The following is a 22413-nucleotide window of genomic DNA, read 5'->3' as shown; positions in this document are numbered from 1 at the left end:
CGGTGACCCAAATACGTCGTATTATTTCAATTGTGTGTAACAGCGAACTGCGAAGGCAGGACATAACCTTAATATCGCATTTTCCATTTTCAGGGTTCATTCGTTTTCTTGTTGGATCATATTAGCGCAACTCGTAAGGCTGAAATTTTTAGTTATCATCTTCTCGAGAGATCCTCAGTATCTTTAATCAACAAAGAGGCCATTGGAGTACACACTTCTTTGGGCGACCTCCTTCACGAGGTAACGTTTGCTTTCAATAGCTGTCTTTCGTGGTATTTTGTTCCTTTGCCTTTGCCCCCTAAAAACTTACAAGTCTATGGGCTGCGGTCTAATCTTGAAAAAAGCTAGCGTCAAGTACAGAAAGCGGCATACTCTCTAATAAGGTTAGAGACCCCATCACTAATAGTCTTCCTCAGCATACGAATCAAAATCCTCAAAGCCACCTCAACGTATTCTGGAGCGAAACAAGGAAAATACAGACTTCAAAACGTTTTTGGCTTCGGGAGACAGTTGTTCATTCTCTCATTGACGGTAACATGACCCACGGTGCCGTACGTTGACAACGTTGGTAATCGCTTGACGATATTATTGTCAAATAGTTAATAGGCAAGGTGTTGCGCTTCATGCTTGCGGTGGCGAGAGATAGCTTGGACAATCACCGTAACTTCACCTGAAACAAAATGCAGAAGTTATAGATTAATACACGCACCAACTCGACGATATGGGCTCAGTGACCACACGAGTAGGTATCTAGGGCGGTCATTTTCAGAGCACATCTAACTAATATAAAAACTCTCGATCAGTAAAAGGTCCAAACCCAAGTATTTAGTTTGTAAGTTGTAGAAGTAACTGCAGTCGAACACTAGCAGAACCATTAATATAGTTAGCCCATGCTGGTAGATTGTTCATAATGCATGCGATTAGGTTAGGCTCACAAGGAAAGTCGCCTTAAAACAGTTCTTGTTATTGGGTAAAACGCTTAATAAATACTAGTTATCGATCAGCTACTCGACCTCCGCCTTGCACTCCGGCCAATTATAGGTTCGGATACAGGTTACATTTCTTACAATTACAGGTTCTTGCACTCCGAATAATTCAGGTTACACTTCCAAAGTCATTCCAAACGCCTGTCTTTCAGAGTTAGCGGTATTCGTCTCCTCAATTCTATACGGCAGTTACCATTTTTCCTGTCATAACCTGCTTAATCTTATAATAACCAGTTGTAAAAATGTTCCCTTCTTCGTTCCATACAATAACTTTCTAGCCTTTGAGTCGACCTATAGTTAATATCATAAAGGGTAAATATCCAAGTAAATGCGTTTTGAGAAATGTACTAATAAAAGCAAAAGCCGAGCCAGTTGGCATTTATTCACGTTGGACGTTGTATAAGATACTGTAGGATGAAACATGCCTTTACTAGATTACTCAAAGCGACTATCTGCAGGCGTGTAACTGAAACAAGGCGGACGGCTAACCAAATATTTGTTTTCATCAAGGATTTTATCTTTGATTTATATTGCCACCCCTGTGCCCTCAAACACCCCTATCTGTGTAAATGCAATTCGACTATTCTAAGTAAGCCATTAAGTGAAGCTCGACTATGGAGGCTCGTATACGCGTTGATCGATTGCGAACTTGTCTGCTGTCATAAATATTCATGATTAGCTCGCATTGCCTAAGAAGAGTTGGATACTTGCCTGTAAACACATTGGCAACAATGAAAATCTACCCGAGGCGTGGGACGTTTGTCCAGAAGGCATCACGCAACTTGATTAGTAGTTCTAAGTTATGCAAAGTAAAGCAAAGGCAATTTTTCATAAGGCTCAGTGAATTTAAGTGAAGGGTCGCCGCTTACTAAAAAAAAAAATTGGTAGCCTCTTTTTCGAAGGATCCACGAAATAAGTATATATAAAATCGTAGTTGGCATACCGTTAAGGCAGCAAAGAACAACTGACGTCGAGCCGATGGCATGTACCCGTAGCTGTTTAGTCCAACAAACGCTAGATGGCCAAATCGGACCACTTTGAAATCTGCTTACCCATATATTACGCTTGCTCCCAACACCCTATATCATCCGATAAGCTCTACATGTTTGTAGACAGTATACAATGGTATGATACCAATCAAACTCGAAAAAGAGACGGATTTATTTTTCCAAGCAGAACAAATATTTACAGCTCAATAAAGTACAAGAAGTCGAATTAAAACATGTTTTTTAGTGAAACGCCCATGACATGACCCCAAAGATGTCCACATAGCATATTACCCCGGGTCAAGCGGAGAAAATAATTCCCATTTGATATTGCGCATCTTGTTTAGGGTAAATAGTTGTTTTCGAACATGTCATCAGGAAGAACGGTGGCAATATCTATAACTTTGTACAAAGTTGGCTATATATATATAATATGCTAGAATTCCAATCTACATAGAACGTGGCCCTCTACACAAGCATGTTTACCTCATTTTTTATTTACATATAATTAATATTTGATTTGCAGAAGACTTTACATAAAATATCTAACTTTTTTCCTTTCACCACAGATGTTTCAAATGATTTCTCTCTTGGTCAGTGGTATCTCAACTTCGGCTTTTAAATCTTTCACTGCGTCACTACAAGGGTTTCTGGCGTACACATTCTGTTTGAAGTGTTCCGGGACTTCTATATCGAATCCATCTTTTTGGAAACATTCTCATCAAAATATTGTATGGCGTCCCTATATAGCATGTAGGTTCACAATTGTTCAGTAAATCCATCGCTTCAAATAGTCTTTCCCAAAAAGCTGTGCGTTTTGTTTACACTTTCTCATGTGCCATAAGCAAAGTTGTTTTATTCGGTCAGGATGATCCTTAAGTAGCCTTTACGTATTATAACTTTCCCATTTGCACCATCCTAAAATGCTATAGAGACTTCACTTGAGTTGTTGATGTCAATCAAGTTCACAAATCGATTATTTCACAGAGTTGAGAGATTTTGCATAAGATTGATTGGCCATATCAGCAGGGAGCCATGCACTGGCCTTTATTAGTGGGTAGAACTCGTTCACGTTTTACGTCCCTGAACATCCTAAACAGTTCCATCCGCTTCAAACTTATCTTTTGTCCGATTAATTTTAAAATCCGTAAGCAGACCTGTTTAAAGCTCTTTACAAGATTGTCCTTGTGCTCCTGTCGCATTGTCTCCTTGTTTCCACCCGCATTTTTTTTAATCAAATTTTTTGCTCAAAACTTAATATTTTCCTATTGTTATTATTATTATTATTACACTCTGAAAACAAAAAACACTAAAAAAAGTTATAACCCCTCAAGCGGTCTATACGTTTTTTGGACACCCTGAACATATATATATATATATGTTCAAATAGGCAAGCAGAATACGACCATATATATATAAATTGTAGAGTAGTTAGTCAAGCCTCGTAGTTAATACTCATACCTTAGACCTTCAAGTCACCAGCAACCGTGACAAAGCGGAAATAGATACATACTTTCTATTTAGTCCGTTGTTCTTTAAAAAAATGAAAAAAACTTTTCAGACTCTCCTGTTTCTCTACATAACGATGTTGCTGGAAGGTTTTTGTTTTCAACCAGAGAAGCAAGGAGCGCCTGCAATAGACAATTCGAAAATTCTTTTTTACGTAACGTACTTGTTTACCTTCCCATAGTAATGTTCACATTGTCGCCATTTTTAAATATATAGTAAGCTGATCGCGCATAGTTGAGCCATCCCCTGCAACAGGTCAGACGGTTACGCATCGAGTACTGCTGACGGAAGTAGATGGCCTAACCTTCAACAAAGTTTCGCCTGACGGGCGCTGGGAAAAAGCAGATCTTATGGAGAACAAGAAAATTAGGCTTGCTGGGTTAAAGATCACCGTGAATAAGTCTAAAGGGTAGTAATGCGTATGAGGCTAACTTAGAAATAGTTTGTTTCTATCTTTATCGCAGCGACATTCTGCTTCAGTGATTTTCGCGCGACGAAACCAGTACTCGGATCTTCTGAAGTTATCTGCTTGTCGCGTACATTGTCATGTGTGGCTTAGCCATATCTATATCAGTACTGTTGTGAAATCAGTACGGCTCTATATCTGATTTGTATTTCGTAAAGGATATTATTTAACTTCAAATTAGGCGAAGATAAATCCTACCACAGCTAAAACCTTTATACTTGGGGTTATCGATCAGTTAAAACGAGCTTGGAGTGCGTAAATGGGTATGATGGAATAAATAGTCTTAGAGCTAGAGGTGAAGGGGAGTAAGCTAGAATTCAACACCAACGTTCTACGTCGTTTTAATTATAACTTAATGGCTCTTTCTGAACGTTTCATGTAGAATAGAAAGCGCCTAAGTTCACTATACATGCATGACAAATTTCTAGACAGTTTTATATAGCAAAAGAATACAACGAATTTGTTAAACTCATGAGTGCCCGTAGGGTATATGTGTTTGTAATTCAGAGCGTATTGTCACAACTAGATCAGGCGAAAAAACAGCACGTAAAAACCACCACACCTTATTTGGCCCGCTATTTTTCAAAAATAAACGTTTTAATGGCAAGTAACTTATTCCAATAACTATACTACACAATGCAACTTACTTCCTGAACATTACCGAACCAAGTCTTTGCCTTTCATAACGTTACCTCAATAGAATTCTAGAGGTGTTGGCGCACGCAAATAAAATTTCTCTCCCAGCAGTTTCGAATGTCTCATTTTCAATATAATTATTAACTGTAACCCATAAAGTACTAAATTAGTATGAGTCTTTTTTTTGTCGGAATTCATAGCGATTTTAAAAAGGCTAGTTAATAGAGAATATGTGTTCTGTGGTTGAAGTGAACCTCTTATGTGATACTAGTGCAGTTTCAGGCGTAAAACTCGAAATACGTATTTACTTATGATCGAGACACGGGACGGTATTAATGAGCAACTATTAAGAAAAAGAGCGCCCTGCATCAACGACGTTTGGGGTGTCGATCTGAAGCGGCTTTCACTGCTGATCCTGGAGCAGGAATGCCATCAATTTCATTTGAGTGAATGGATGAACAAGCAAATCGTGGTTCTTGAAGTTCGTATATTTGGTCTTATGGTCAAGCATATAAAGGATCCTGGACCCAGCGATGCTGACGTCTCGCAGTTGTCATGAACTATATAAGATATTGCCGTTCTGTGGAATCGCCTCCTTTATTATGATGCTGAAATACACCTATTACATTATTGTGTAAAATCATATCCGCTGGCCTTTATCTTTTAAAATGAGGACATTGTATAACGTATGACAAAAACCTACAAAGGTTATTAACAAATGCAGTGTGAGAAGCTAGAACCACTCAGCCAAGAAAAAGTTCTGCGCACATCTTCTAACTACATGTTATTGTATAAGCTTTTAGAGGTCTAGCGAACACGTTTGTTTATGTTTCCTTATAGCAGAAAAACATTATGAGAGAATACTAGTTTAATGTGTTGTTTCATTCAATCTGATATGGGATTTGGCATGCTGGGCTAGTACATTCAACACTTTTTATAATGGTTAAATGTATGTTACCTGTGGAAAAGATGCTTCTTCGACATTCGGTTTCCTTTACGTTTTTAGAATCAGCTCATTTGTACTCGTGATACTGCAGTGGTAACACGTTTATTGACCTAAGCGAAACATAAGACGGTTTAAATAGTCCTAGTGCAGACATGCTTTGACTTCATAATAAAATTTGTGTCCTGGGAAAGACAATGAATATGTCACAGATAGAAATTATATATATATATATTTTATTCCTCTTCTGATATGCTTCTGAAGCGACACTAGACGGCGGTATCAAGCATATCGAGAAAAGGAGAGCAAAAACTATGTACAGACACATCTTTCGTATTTTTTGGTGCTTTGTGTAATTTTTGCCAATGGTGGCCGGAAAGTTTGGCTGAAATTTTACCTGTCGAAAGCAGGAGGTCACACACGATAGATTGCAACATGCAAGCAGCATATTTATAGGGTGCATATGATTACATGTGCTCTATATGGACAAGCGGTTAAGTAACGTGGAAAGGTCGTGGTCCTGAAAAATTAATTTCAGCATACGTTTTAAAAAAGGTGTAATCAATTAGGAAAGCAGTTCTCGTCCCTCCTTACTAACATCCTCACCAACTTCTCCATCTAGTGAAAATCGTGCATAAATGTCGTTTTACCAGACATATATTGTTTCATCGTAGATTTGATACAAATAATTGCGGTTATCGTCTTTTTCTTTTACAAAAACGGTTATTTAAGGGCCCAATTCGCACGAGAGTGTCACACACTGTACAGTAGAGATGCTGTACCTTCTAGGATATTTTTATGTCACCTTATCGAGAAGTTGAAAACTAGTAGTTCTGTCTCCGTTGCCGCACGTCTTAAGCGCCCACGGGGAATCTGTAAAAAAAAAAAGTCGTTAATACAGCCACTGAGGATATGTTAGAAAAGCCAAACCTTTAAGATTCTGGCAGATTGCAGTACATCCATATGCTACTATCTAGCTATGCTATACGAAGACATCGGTGTTCGGTTTTATAACATTCAGTTAACCCAGTAGCTTATGCCCACAGACTATGGGAAGGCCGAAGAGCAGCTACAGCGTAACCCTAATTTAGCACTGAAAATCATAACCTCAAAGACGCTAACGTGACTGGACAGATGAACGAATAAAAGTACCGCTTAAGGGTATGATAGAACCAATAAATTATTTTATTTATTGGTTATTATATATTGCATATAGCAGACAGTCACTATATGGAGCTAAAGTAACTGTATCGTGTGGGCGTTAGGTAAAAGCACTAATCGGATCGTTTTTTAATTAACTGATAATGGTCCTTTTTACAGAAATATGTTCAAAGGTACTCTGTCCTCAAAAAACTGGATATGTTTGATCTTGATACCACTGGCTCCCAACAAGACGGTCCTATTTACGATTGCGCATTCAAAATACAGAATTTTTTTTTAAGAAAAGCTTGGTGAATTTGCTTTCGCGCACCCTTATTATGGCCGGTCCGATGAAACGCGGAGCCTTTTTTTGAAAAGTAGCACTTTGTCGGGTAGAGGCCTGTATAGTTGGCGGGCTAAGGAAGTATATTCCTAAAAAGAAGTTGCCAATGACTTATATGACAAGATCGCCGAAGACTCTGTGTTTCATTTTGATCTTTTAAAAAATCCCGACGTGTTAATATTAATGTTATAAGCATAATGATGAACATTGCCAAAAATAACAAACTAATGTTGTTTAACAGTTCAAAATCAATATATCGGATTAAATAGGTTACCCTATATAGAATGAAACCTACTCTTTGCGTTCAACTAACAAAAAGACGCAATTATCTCTAAAGCACAAAAGCCAGTTATATATATATACAGTATTTGGTTTTACCACTATAGTTAATTCATAACGCCTTGTGACCCTTAGGTGTTTAACCGATTTTTCTAATTATTATCATAATTGCAATGTTAATATTACACTTTTCCATAAAGCTCAAGTTCACACGCTATGGAACCGAAATTGTGTTTCTTCAACTGTTTATATTATCCTTTGAAAAAGTCAAACATGCCACTTATAATCGTATCTATCGATACGCCAACCTCAATGTATTGCGGGCGAGAATCCTTTAACTGTTGCCTAAAACAAAGAAAATTGATAGAAAACAGTTTAAATGCTTCTTCTTTTAGGACGCAAAGTAAGGCATGGTAGAACTCCCATGGTTCCGTTAGGTTTTCCCAAGCTTAGGTTTTTTTTTTTTGGGGGGGGGGGGGGGGGGGTAGTACTTATGATATTGTCCTTGAAGAGGCAAATCTCGAATGTACTTAAGCTTCTTTCTTCATTTCAGATATAATGGACGCAAAAGTCCATTTGAGTCTTCTGATAACGTTTCTTTACTCTAGGGTTCCGTTTTATACGACGCTACCGTTGCTGCGTTAAATGACACCAGAATAAAAAAAAATTAACTTCAAGCAATATGAGTCTACACCGGTACATCGTCCTCGATATATGCTATTGGCTCTATGTTCCTGATTTAAACTGGCCCTAAAGACGGTCGTGCGTCAAACGATGCCTTCACTTCCGACCAAGTGCAGTGTACTCAATGTCCGCGATTAGTTAAATTGACGAGACCATGTTAGTTGTTGTTTTCCTGTACTTTTCTATTCGGTAATATTAGTATCAGGGCCCCTTTGCTTTTGCGTAATTCAAATGCAATATGTCTTCTAATTTCTTTGTCGAATTTTGGCCTTGGGATTAGATGACTTCACTGCCGTGACAACGATTTCGTCAGTAGGTACTATGTCAGAATAGTCTTTCTGTCCGAGCGCAACAAAACAATTTTTAAACCGTTTTGTAGACGCGGGACGTCTGCATACGGGTTATGGGCCAGTAATCTCGCATGATATGCGTTCAATTATGCGGTGAGCAAACTTAATTTTCTATCGCAAACTCAACTTGACGGGTATGTTTGGTGAGATTACTTCAGTCCAAAGGAATACCAAGTTAACAGGCAAATTTTAGTAAACACTTTTTTAGGCGGGCACAAAAATAGGTCTACAGCATTTTAGACACAGGCGATGTCCTTGTGCACGGCTACTATGTATTAGTGTGGGCTGAAATGAAAGAAGCTGCTTCTCTTCAACAATGATACCCGATTGCATATAAAAAGTGGAAGACGGTTCGTTTATATTCTCCGTATCCGCAAGAAAAGGGAATGGTCTTTGCTAATGACACTTACACTACCCGCATCTAAGCGAAGCGACAATGTACTTAATGCTCATTATCAAACCGAAGATTGTAGCTACTCTATTAAGCTATAGTAAACAATCCCAGACTTCACTATCCTTCACAGGCTCTAATTATTTCCAGGTTATCTATGTATCGACACGGTAGGACCGTATGGAAGCTACTTAGCTTCCTTTCTCACAAAGGAGCGCTGGTCTAAGAAATTAGTACTATCAAATTTGCATCATTCTTGTAAAAGCATTGAGTGGTATTAGGTAGTCATTCTGATGACTGTATGGACAAGATGGGACTATATGGGCACCGCTGCCTTTCGAGCACATACAAGATGTTAATTCAACGGAATCATTAAAACAAGCTCATCAGCCCAAATACAATTTAACCTCAAGGTAATGCACATATATATTTAAAGGTAAATAAAAATATCGTTTTTTTTTTATACTCGATGCGTTGGATGCCTTATTCTCTGCAACAGGCCACATGTAATTGCTTTTGTGACCACGTGACACGTGCATCGTATTTCAGATAGTCGAAATGAAGAATCGTAATCAACCCTGGGTAGTATTTTATATCGGGACACTATGTGTTCAGGCAGGCTTCAAAGGGTAGAGCACGCGATATTCGAATCTTCCCTCATATATTGAGCTCACTTAGCTGAGACGTAGCAGTATCTGAAGCGTTCAACGTCCGGTGTCTTTCTGTGTAGGAAGAGTTCATTTTTGGTTAAACAAAACCTAGTTCTAGGCGAAATACGATTTTTAACTTACTTAGCTTAGTAAAATATAACTATAAAACATTGTCTGCCTCACTTTCCGTCGTAGAATGATTTATTTTTTCGTTTTAAATCCTCACTTTATTTCATGTAACATCACTTCATCAGGCCGTGTGGATAAATTTCATAAATGTTTTTACGGACGTTTTCGTAGACATTAACAAATCATGTTGTTCTATTTTACATCAAAGAGGATAGAAACAACCTTGGCAAACGGAATGTTTTTCCCGCTTCGATACCAACTCGCTTTCAGTGATTGCGTTAAGTCGAGTTTTTTGATCAGATGGCCCCTCTGTTCCCTGCCTGTCGTAGCAGACTAACTCCGTTCAAGCGGGTTTAAGGCTTTCGGATATAGATCTATTCAACAGAAATTTCCAAGAGCATCCAAATGTCTTCACGCATATTCTTGTTTACTAGGGAATATCTAGCTTCTTTCCCGTTGGCTTATAAGGATATCAAAAGCCCTACAATGTCCCGGAAGTCGTATTTCCTCAGTGTGCTCCGAAAGGTAATCCTTAATATATCGTTTTCTATGTTGGTGGCATAAATAAAAGCTAATAACTCTTTTTACGAATACGATAATTTGTTATACGAGTCAAATTAAGAACAGTGTTGTCATAATTTCCAAGCGCGCAATATGCGGACGTTACAGGGAGACCGGTATCGTTAGCAGGTTTTTATTGAGCTCACGGATCTAGAATACATTGCGCGATACAGATAAAGAAATATGGCTAGGACGATCCACGAACGGCTCGTAGGCTAGTCGTATGGCTAAACAACTGTCACAGAAGCTGGATGGGTAGGCCCATATTATTCCGGAAGAGTACTGAGCGGCGAACCTGAGCGCGCAGGTAACCATTGTTAAAACTACGACATTTAACGCTTATAATCCTATTCAGTTATTTATACAACACTTAGTGTATTTTGTTCCTTAGAACGTGTATTTTCATGTAGCGTCACCGGAATAATTGGACCAATTATTACCTACGCATCCTTTTTACTACAGTTCATTGGATTTGCGCATGAGGGGTCACGAAGGACGTTGTGGAACTTTTGCAATAAATCATGTTTATTGTGAAAGGTATATTTCTCTAATTTTTACGAACTAGAATAATTAGACTAATTATAAACAGTGCTCTGCGGTGCTCGCGCAACGTCCACGATATCGGTGCAAACAGGCGCCATATGTGGCGGATGGTTTTTCGTGTGATTTCATATTGAGCTAAAAAAAACACGTCGACGTCTCGATTCTAGTTCAGCGGACCTGAGCGTAATAAATTAGTTCAAGCGTCGTCGTACGTCTACATTTTACAGATGCGGCACACCTGGTGAGCTATTAAAGCTCAGGAAAGGGCTTTATAGTTGAGGCATAAAGTGAAATAGCTCTGATAGGATATAAGATTTATGAACTTTAGCAGTTAGGTTGGGTCTCCCCACTGCTATCCTTGTTACCAATGTGGCGTTTCTATCAGACGATATTAAAAAAATTATAGTGATTTATTGAAATTTGTACACAATTTGCCGTATGTGCGCTGGGATTTGCGTTTCCGACAAAATTGTTCATGGAAACAATTGTTGAGCAAGTCTTGTTCTGGACGAGTTGAGTCTACTGGACCCATTCTGATAGTTCTACATAATAGATAAGTTGGGTAATGAATTGAATGGGGTAATTCTATTAATTCTCATAAAGATTTCTCTAAGCCTACTCTAGTGCTGTGCTTAATTTATCAGGCGAGTGAATTACTTACTCTAAACAGTTTGCTGAGTTCTTTTGTCTTTTAGTTAGGCGATGCTAGTACCACTGTCGTTAGCTTGTCAGTGGAGTATTAATATCAGACTGGTGTTTCCCTTCATCACGGTCACAAAAATAACCTTCCAAGTCTTTCTAGTGATTACAGTGTCTCATGAAAGGCATAGGGCGTATTAAATGGTCCTTAAACAGAAAGAATTTTATTTGCCACCTCATAACTGAAAAAAAAAAAACAATGCCCTTTGATGATTAGACAATACGGATTCGTCCATTGACAGATACAAAGAAGATTTGCACAAAGTATCTATGGAATGAAGACTCGTGAAGTATTTCAATGTAACCAAACCGAGCTAGCAAGTTCTAACAGCTTCTGCTATCAACAACTCGTCGACATAATTCTAGATATAAAACTAATAATATCCATATCGAAAATTCGATTCCATTAGCTGTTATTTAAAGGTACGGTGTCATTGTAGTTCGCCATGTTGCAGCGTGAAATAACGATATAAGTCGATGTAAGATGCGGCTCTTGTGGGACTGGTTGCGGCACACGAGTGCGTGCGCAGAAAGACGCTACTAGAGATCTGGGTTTTCAAGGAGCGATTAGTGCGGTCCGGATAACGCTATGTACCAATCACATGCACCCCTAACCCATTCGTATTGCGTCTTTCAAGTTTGTATGGTAAAACGAATATAGGTCAAGCTATTGTATCAAATATGTCTCTTCGACTGAATTTTTTCACTCTCAAAATCAACCTTCAAAACTACGCGCATTGTTTATCTGCAAATTTTTAGAAAAATTACAATCAGATATTCAAACTTGTCAGTAAGAAATTATTCAGATTATCTATGTACTTTGACACGAGTATGCGACGACTAGAACATCAAACCCTTTGTCTAAAGCTACCTGTTACTCATCTGCTTCGCATATTAGTGACCTCAACCTTACCAAGGCGCGCAAATCAATTTTCTTTATTTCATCCTCCTGCGTCCCCATTTTAACATTTCACAAGGTCACGTACTGATCCATCACTGAATGCTCAATTTATAATAGTACCTATTACATACATAGCTCAATACAGTTTAATTAGCGGCACATGTTCTTGATTTCTGCGAACTTCCGTTCCTACAGAAAACAAGTTACGTCCTTAGAGGCGAGGTCGGTGTCGAGCCAACCGCTTATTCAGGACAGCCTGCAGACAATAAAAATGTCAGCTTTTCTGTTTCCTGCGAAACCCTCGACCTCTTTCCAGATGACGTTCTACCACTTTTTCAGATGACTCGTTTTTTCCAGAGCTTAACCATAAAATGGCTTGGTACTAGGTTTTAAAACATCCGGTCGACCGTTGGACTGGTCATTGTCCTGAGAGGCCGTCTGCGTTGTTAAGACACACAAGATATTAGCTCAAGCCGTGGACAGTCACTAGAAGGATAAGAGAGCGCGTTTCCATACAGTGTGCTTGTAGACTCGCCGGATAAATCTGCGGCGATGGTACCAGGCGTGACGCCTTTAAAGATCGTACTCATAGTGGCTAATAAATAGAACGCTATTTTTTTGTTGATGACGAATACATCGACGATTGTTGATGGTAGTGTCCTTCGCTTACGCAACGCGAAATTTGGCCGGAATCACCTGGGTGCGCACGGGGCATTATGTGCCTATATCATGATTACTGACTAACATTAATTTAGTTGTGATATTTAAAAATTTTACAGATAGACGTATTTTTAGTAAAAAAAATTGTAAAAAAGGAAAACGAATTTAAAATACATATGTAAAATAATAAACATGAGATTCGTTGAAGCTTTCGAGGCTAACATGCCATCAAAGCTAGTAATTTTGAGTAATCTTTGACAGGGGCCAGATTACCGGAAAACGCTCTTCCAACGTGATTCGGAACTATTAATTGACTAGAGGTACAGCAGGTTATAAGAATGAATGAAAAAGTTTGACGATGAAAGCCAAGAAAGACTGTAATTAAAAATCAGGGCTTTTGTTGTCACATTGGTGACCCATGCGTGCATTTACTGTTGCCTATTTAGACACATAGACTGAGGCATACCTGTGAACATCCAGACATTCAAGTGAAGATCGGCTATGAATTTAAAGAGGGTTAGGTAATTCTTCAACACAACTATGCTTATTTTCCTTTCAGCGTTACTCACCTGGATCCTAGCTGATTCCGCAGTTCACCTTCCGTAAGATTAGGGTCACTCCTGAGTGTCGTATTTCTAATTTTATCAACTACATTACATTTACCCAATCCAGATTCACGATGTCTTTGACCTAACCGCTGATCCGTAAATTTACCCAGCCGAGAAGTCGCCCGTACCACCTTCGTCCACTCTCGTGTGCTTTGACGGTACCGATTGCGTCTGTTGCAAGTCTTTTGCTTTGGAAGCATCACATGTAACAATGAACCAATCGAGTTAGCTTTGTGAAGAGGGTCGCGACATTTCCATTTGCGTTCAGGTAACTTAAGCGTATGAGAGTGAGGCGGCTGTTATTTTGGTGCATTCGAGAAGTTCAAGTTCTAGAATTTTGCGCCCTTTGATAATAGTCCCTTGCATTTTGCTACTGACGCCGATCGATTTGGCAAAACGTAAGAGATGAACGAAAAAGTACACGCCCGCTGTTGGTCATTATTCCGCATAGGAAAAACGAACCAATCATTATGTTATACCATCACCCAAGGCGTGTCCAACATTCTCAATAATTATTGAAAAGACTTTTCATCTTCAACATGGTAGCGAAATAGGTATTCTATATCCACTAGATCACCGATTTAAACACTGCTATTATTACCAGGCTTTTGTAGCTTTTTGTAGACCAAAATTATATGCATTTTTAGTTTTCCGTTAGTCTTTAGTAGGATTTCTTTTAACTGATATAAAGTTCCCTCCCTTAGGATAAAACACTCCTTCAGCGACTACAGGCACTTAAAATATATATAACAACGGTATCACATATTTGATAGACCTCATTGTTAAGATACAGACGGGTACAATAGTTTGTCGAGGTTCGATAAACATCTCCAGAAAATGTGACATATATACAAAAAACGCAAGCAGTTCGCATATGTAGACTTTCATCGATGACAAATTTACTTTCGTGTATTTCTACTAAAGCGAAAAAATTATTCACTACATAGAACATTTTTTAATAACCAAATTCATACAATGAATAGGTCTGCAGTTGTTTTTATCCGATGAGATTATGATTCACAAGGTTTACTAATTCAATCTACGTTTTGCAGTAGTTATTAGACTTTAAAAGTTTGAAAAGATTTTAGGCACTATTGTCTTTTGCATCCATCATTCCCAACCCGTTTATGGTATAAAATACCATATACTATATTACATAGCCAGGTTCCTTGATACCATCCTGTCGTCTTTATTCTTTTATTTTTCATCGCTGCTGCCCTCTACTCACAGTTTCGGCCTCTGTCTGCCGGCCGTAACTGTTGCCCTTGGCTTCGTCCGTGGGCACTGCCGTATGTCAAGCTAAGATGGGCTTGACGTGGGCTTCCCTACAAATTGATGTTCTGTTTGCTTGTTGGATATACTTCGGTTCTGTGGGGATACGACATGGGCGCAGCATATGCTGTTGCGGGATTTCTCAAGGTGGCAAGAATATTTAGGCAAAGAAAGGGGTCGATATTCCGGGAAAAGGCAATGGCGTAATCCAACTTCGCGCAGTTTCGTGTAGCGCGCGTTTCCGTCTCCAGATCACCATCACAACCGATGCTTCCATGCGGTGCTCAGCAAGCTACCATCGCTGATATTGAAGACGCCCCGTTACCGCCGTTGTTAATATTACAATGTCTCTTTGCTTATGGACTTTACCTTATATCTATCATCAATGAATATTTGATCCGATGCTCTGTAATTGCATTAGGATGCGACAGAAGGCCTGTAGGGGGGGGGATGGTCCGAGAGGGGATAAAGACGAAAAGCTATGAAAAGTTCGGGTCGGCGTACGCAAACCAGTAGAGGCCAGCGGCTCGACAGGCGGCTGGCGTTGAAACCTTTCCTACAATTTCGTGTTCGCTTTACGTTTTTAATCGCTACAATGTCAACAGTTTGTTAGATCTCCAGCTCTCGTTAGGCTCTAATAGGCAGCACGGTACAGGGCAACGGCATGCTGGTGACGGCGGGCAAGTCGACAAGGTACGAGTTGCAATCAGATCGTTAAGCGTATAGTGAATGCCCGTTGGAAGGAAACTAGGAAATAGGCATTCGCAATATTCACGATAAATACGGTCACTGTTGCTTTACCAGGCCACCAGCAATATCGTAATAGAGGTCAGAGTTGTTCGAGTATTCATGTCTATCGAGTGAGGGTCGTGGCAGCCAAGGTGGAAAAGTAACGCGGAGAAATATATGTTATCGCACTCATATGCAAATAGTAGTCGGCATTTATTTAGAATCAGTATTTTAGAGGCAGTTTATACTATATTAATAGCTTATTAAACATATGTAATATGGGGGCTGGTAAGAGTGTATCTTTGGTACAAAAGTATACTTTGTAACAGATGCTTTTGTAAGTCTATATAGAAAGATAAATTTCTTGACCTGTGCACGCACATGAGGGATGGAGTAAGCTAAATTTCAGCGAATTGCATCGGCTTTAGAACCTCTTCACCCTGATTGTAATTCCTCTATCTCACAAAGTAAGTGATTTTTAGAAACCTGGATCTTAGATCACGCACTTAGATTGGTCAGCTTTCAGTTAGGTGTGATATTTAACCTTCGTCGACGCTACGGACGGTAGCATGGTTCATCGTTGCCAACAGATAAAGACAACGACAGTGGCGTGAAACACACTCTTAGCCATACGGAGGGTAAGTTTTTTTTTGCAAGGCTTTGTACATAAGCCCAACTGACGAAAATTATGATATATATATATATATTATTTCAATTGCTAGCGTCACGATAAAGCTAATATTGGATACAATTTACGTGACACTATCAACCATGTAGAAGGGCGCCTCTCTACATGAACGATACAGTTTCTATGAGAAGGCCAAAATCCGTTTTCCAATAGAAGAAGAACAACACAGGTATTCATGAAGTAGTCTATTGAGCTACTGCTCCTTGCTATATATGTTGCTTCTAATTATTATTAAGGTTATTCTTATAACTTTAAGCGAATTATTCAATGACGCCCTAGATGGCGCTATTTTTAAAGAGAATTTCATTAACCCAGTTTATATACGATTACTAAACTAGAAAGAATGTCTACCAAGTGTAAATCGGGTGTGGCTCCCGGCCGTGACCGTTGGATGTAGTTCCATCAAAACTATTACTCACGAACTTTACTTCCTCGATCAAGGTTTACACCGAATCAGCCCAGAACTTTATCTGATAATACGACAGGCTGATGGCAAAGCGTCGCTAGTAACATCGTTGATCGATCCGGAGAGGAGTTACCTTAGTCAGACGTTCTCACATTCTGAAACGGGCTAGCTCCCTGCGTAAGGGATTAACCTTTTTCGTGCATCCTTTAAACCTGATTACAAAGCGTCGTTTGTCGTGACGTACAGCCGTAACTTCACGAGCCGATTCTTTTTCATTCAGGTTTTCTCGTATTAAAATTTATTCCCATAGCTGCTTCTGATTTCTACTTCTTCCAGCATGACTGATAATTGTCTTTGGCTTCGTTTTTTTTCATATGTCTGTCCCAGTTGAACTAATGTTCCCTGGTCGTTCCGCCTTAAGTCCAACGGCCATCTTTATGCTCCAGTCATTTTCCCCAATGGTGAATCTCTACAGCAAGAACTCATTCAGCGCTAAAACTAGGCGAGCCTTTACATTTCCTAAATTTACTGCGAAAATTTGTTTCATTCATCTTTTTCGAGGATCCTAAATATTTAATCGTACTAAAATGGAGGCCTCAATCACCTCTTTTGATTTGCGATTCAAAACGAAGTTCAAGTGAAATGTACTTGCAGTATTTGAAGCAGGATTGTATTAACGGACTTAAATGTGGCACACGTTACGCGATTATAATACGTGAACGCGAAACGCTTTTGATTTATTTCAATTGAAGGAGGACACCCCAATTCCGAAAATTTTCAATTTTTTTTTTTATTCAAGGGACAAACATCTAAACTATTATGGTCAACATTGTTATGGATTGACAGGTCATCTTGTTAAATAGGCTAGATTAGCGATAATCAAGAATTGCACGGAAAGGTAGCAGTACAACCCCAGTAGTTTTACACTGAGCTACAGTAGTAGTAGTAGTAAAATATTTGACGCGCATTCTTATCACTCACCCCCGACCGTCGGACGATATTTCAGGACGATATTTTTTTTTTTATCTTCTTTCACATCAAAGGTAACGCATTGTTTCATTTTTTTGGAGTGAATTTGAATACTCGTCAGCTTAGTCGAACTTAAGCCATACATTTAAATTATCTGAATCGTTTATCGAGGACTGATAAAACGTGTTTTGTTCGACCCATCTAGAATTTCTCCAACAGATTAAGAAGGCGACAGAGTGATCATATCAGCAGTTTTAAAAGTATTTTTTTGCATTTTGTCGAGTTAAAGGCGTGGACGTTTAGGGCCTTAGTTGTAAAAAAAAAAAAAAAAAAAACAGGTTACTTCTTTTAGACACACCAACAACACAAATACTACATAGTGTTCGAAAATTACTTTATAGCATTATTTGTATCTATATTACTAAGAAATATAGCAGTCTTCCCAACACGAAATACGGACAAGGTCGAAACGGCCCGACTCACTATTGTCCACCATGAATCGATTTATTTCCATCTATCTTAAGCAGACCTTTGTCACCAAATATCTTGGTCTATTGCAAGCACCATTACAAAACGCACAGTTAGAGCGATAGACAAACTCAATCTTATCATCAAAGGTGAATCAGCTAAATGTATTCGCTAATCAGTCGACACGATCGCATCGTATGTACCTCTTTTCATGTACAGGCCCATATGATCCTACCTAACGACCTGTGAGGTTCGCCACTGCTAACGATTCCGGATCGATCGAGTCAGATTATTTTATCAGAACCAATGGTGGTTGTGATGGTTAACCTTCTATCTGCAGTTGGTTTTGATTATGTAGCACATGTTCGCTTCGTAGTCAAATGATTGTTTTTCTGATTTATATTTGTAGAAAGAAAAACGCCCGCAGGAAGAAAAACTATTTCTCGTTTTTTAAAGTGCCTCATACAAATGTAGCCCGCTCATATAAATGTTAGGATTCCAAAAAACAAGGTATTTGCACGAGCCTTAGAGATGCAGAAGCAAAAATAATCTGCGTATAATTTAGACAATGCTATTACCCATCGACGTTCAGGAGATGCAATCGCAACGAAGATATGAAATAAAGAAAGGTACTTTGTGCAGGTGCAGGTTGACGACCCAGCACATATAGCCTACTAGTATTAGTATCATTTATAATGTTGCAATAAGTCATACTACATTCCATTGAAAGACAGGTAAAAAAAATATTGAATATTTTCCAAGGCTCGAACGGTTTGAACCGAAAAAAGCATCTTTTTCCTAAATGTTCTTTGTGAAGAATCAACATAGTTTCTAGTACAATATGTTGGAACCGCAATGGCGTCACGAGAGTTATAGGAAAATTATCAAATTATTATTATGAAAAGTAACAGCGTAGTTCTGTACAAGGAAAAAACTTAATTAGGGAAAAAAGCGTCTGAGCTTATTGTGATATGAGCGCTAAAATTAAGCGATTCGTGACGACGGCCGATTCCGATTTACCAGCTAGATATCTAATAAAACTGCAAAACTTTATGTGAAGATGAATAAATACAAAAAGACTTAGAGGGTCTTGAAGCGTTTCTTAGATCTGCTTCCTCCGCCTACACGCCTGAGCACCTAACAATGTTCCTTGAACGAACTTTCGTTGCGAGTTTCATAGTCTCACCTTATCTATATAGAGACACCATATGTTACTGACTGATAAAGCCTCAAGCGCATTTCACCAGCTATGCAGTAATAAAAAATGTTCCATAGCTGCCAGGGTTTCTCATTTAAAATAAATACCACTTTCTTCAATTACGCTGAAAAGCATCTATACGGAACGGATAAAATTCGCAGCAACGATTGCCAGATTACGTTTCAGTATGTCTGTCTTGTGTTTTATCATGCTGATTGAAGGAATAGGATTGAATGCTTCCTACGAACTGTTTGTTGTACAGTGTTACTAGGGGCCCTGTGAAATACGGTCCTGGAACGATGTTCTGAGTTTGTGTCGTTTCAACTTGAAGAGAACGAACCCTCCAGCATAACTAGCAACCACATTAACTGATTGAGAGAAGGACTAAGAAAGCCAAAGTATGCAACAGTTTGAATAAAAAGAAACTAAAATACACTGATAAAAACTTGAAACAGGGTTCCAGAAAGTGCCGAAAGTTTACAGACCGTCTGCAAGAAACTATCCTAATGCGGTACAGGCCTTCATGTCCGGTAAAACGCCTTCGTAGACAAACTCTGGGAATGAAGCCTTAGCGCAAAAAAAGATCCAAGCAATCGACGAACGCGATCGGACCTGCGATACGTACACAAACAAACGAAACGTTTCCCCCTAGCGGATCTCAAATGCTATTGTGAATCAATGTTCTGTCATAGAATGAATAAAGCTTTCCCGAATATGTGCGAGTAATCGTTCGCGCTACCTTCGTTGTGCCACGCATGAGCTATTGAAATAATTAATCGAACAAATAGAATGGAATAAACTATGTATATAGACATTGATAAAGCCTCAGCTTCGTTAAACAAAACCATTCAGGTGCAAATACCTAAGTCGGCTGAGAAGCTACGTAGTAAATTTAGGTATTGACAAGGACTATCCTTTCAGTAGGCTCTTAAAGAAGGACTCATCAAATTATGTTCCTACTATCAGTAGGCGCGACCCGTTCTGTGTGGTATCGGTCAAAGTGACCATAGACCCGGTAGCACCTTAGGAGTAATGGTTGTATATTGCGCCTATACAACTGGAAATTCGGTTGACGATGGAAATATGTAGTGTTATCTAAGCAGGTTTATCTCTAGTCTGATAGCCATCTCGTCACACTTGCGAACGACCTGGCCAACTGCATGGAGTCCCGGGTGACTCTAGTGAGAACCCAGACCCCTCTGTACAATAGAGCCTAACAGCAGAACATTTCTATTGAAATGAACTTACACTTTCGAGGGCACTTATCACAATGGAAGGTTTAGCTATGCTATCATTACAAGCAACATCAATCAAATGTTTATTTTGACAACTGCTAACTACATTACCTATATTGCCGTGAAAATTCTAAGTCAGACGAGCACGAATATTCGGGTTCAGTTCGATAGATTACGAAACAGATTTTAAGACCAGAAATATATGCTGAAATACGGGAGTGGTACATATAGAAATTGATCTGGTCGTCATTTATAGGACATTTATGGCGTTATACGCACTGGAATTCTGCCATAGTTCGAACTAATGCAATGTATTGCCAAAACTAGTAAGCATGTGACAAACACACTAAATGGTTATTTCTGTCACTGTTAGGTCTAAACCCGGCTATTTTGGGTTGCCTTGTAAAATATACGTGTTGTCAGACCAATGTATCAGCTTTGACACCCAACGGCCACGCCTGCACGAACTAGAATTTATCACTAAAGACACTAACTAGTTTTCCATTCCTGATTTTCTAGTCGCCTAAATTTGAGAACGATTGGCTTTCAGTGTGCGCCTCGAGATCTTCCGGCGACCTTGCCAAACGTATCTGTGTCCGAATCAGATTTAGAGGCTTAATTCACACCAAAGCTTGCATCCGAATAATCAGCTAAAAACTATTTGGCTTAGTTTCAGGGAATGCGCAACTGAGCCACTCTGACAGAAGGGTCAAGAAATCTGAAGGACAATGGTGACACGAACGAATCTGGGGTATCGCTGCCCTTTTTTTGGTCCGTGTATTTTTCCAAAAGAGAATTGGAAAGATTATCGGGATTCAGGATAGGCTTGGTTGGATAACAGTCCGCGCTGGCTTCCGAATGACGCTCTGTATAATTAGATTGAAGCGGGGAGAAGAGCGTCCAATATTGGATCTCCGTGTCTCTAAAAGAACATTCCTATCGGAAACTGTTCAAGAACTACTTAGTGCATAGGAATCGCATATGGGACGACGCTGCAAACGGTATCTAGCAGAGAAAACGAGCGACAGTCGAGACGAACTCCATCAGTCCAAAAATGACAATATGTTATATACCCAGCATATCATTATCGTGTATCACTTAATGACAAGGAAAAATCGCTACGCGGCACGGCAGTAACACAAAGACAATGAATAAGCGAACGGAGACATTTATCGGCTTTTAAATGGTTATAGAAGTTATCAACGGTTCACTATTTAGATTAGCGGACAGTTGTGTATACGTTGCGGTAATTTTACGTCTTAGCCATTTGGTTGTATACCGTAGAGTGGATCAAATAAAAAGACAAAACTCGATAGCTTTTTTCTTAGTTATTCGATGGGTTGGTGACGCCCCTGAAATACATCTCACTGCACCGGCAATAGCGCCAACGGTGCAGTTTGCCGGTGCAGTTTGGATAACCAGTTTGGATAACAGAAACGAAGAGGATCTTATTTGTCTTTCGATAAACACGTTTCAGTGTGCCAATTGTGCGTGATCGGGATCTGGTCAGTGCGTCTCATTACTTCGGAATATGAGTGCAGTCAATTACTTACGATCTTAAAGGCTTCACTTCGAGTTGTCACAGCTGCTCGACCATAAAAAAGTTATTGTAGTCGTAATACAGTGTATAGGTATGTTTAATTTTCCAGCTCCGCTTGCCGTAAGCCTAGTAGTTTTTCACGTCTTAGACTATTTAGCAACTAACAGCTTTGCTGCTATTAGTCACTATAATCGCGCATCATGTACACGTGTGTCGACTGACCATTCAGACGACAGATCGTTCAGCTAGCTCATCGGGTGGTCAGGGTAGACAATGCGTACGCCCTTCGGACAGCGGCGGTTTACCCTTGCCAATGGCTTCGTTGTCTGCTGGGCGGTCCAACAACCTCTCCATATTCGTAAACATTTCTAGGTTTCCTCGTGAGGGAGGAGGCTAAAGTAGTTAGATTGGGGTACCTTTCGCTTTACGAAATCACTCATTAGC

At 39.3% G+C, this 22413-nt stretch overlaps 1 long non-coding RNA gene across 1 annotated transcript; it reads right to left on the bottom strand.

The window, feature by feature from the left end:
- Positions 1-50: 50 nt before the first annotated feature.
- Positions 51-22213, bottom strand: LOC111272325 (uncharacterized). The gene is made up of 6 exons (XR_002687467.1): positions 21983-22213; positions 13426-13652; positions 6309-6399; positions 5924-6046; positions 5542-5639; positions 51-670 (listed from the first exon to the last, which is right to left on the bottom strand). It is a non-coding gene; the product is annotated as an uncharacterized LOC111272325 (long non-coding RNA).
- Positions 22214-22413: the final 200 nt, after the last annotated feature.

This window comes from Varroa jacobsoni, unplaced genomic scaffold (genome assembly GCF_002532875.2).
Source record: "Varroa jacobsoni isolate VJ856 unplaced genomic scaffold, vjacob_1.0 contig02019, whole genome shotgun sequence".
Taxonomy (NCBI): Eukaryota; Metazoa; Arthropoda; class Arachnida; order Mesostigmata; family Varroidae; genus Varroa; species Varroa jacobsoni.
Note: the sequence above shows the minus strand (reverse complement) of the source record. Positions and strands in the feature narration are given on the sequence as shown.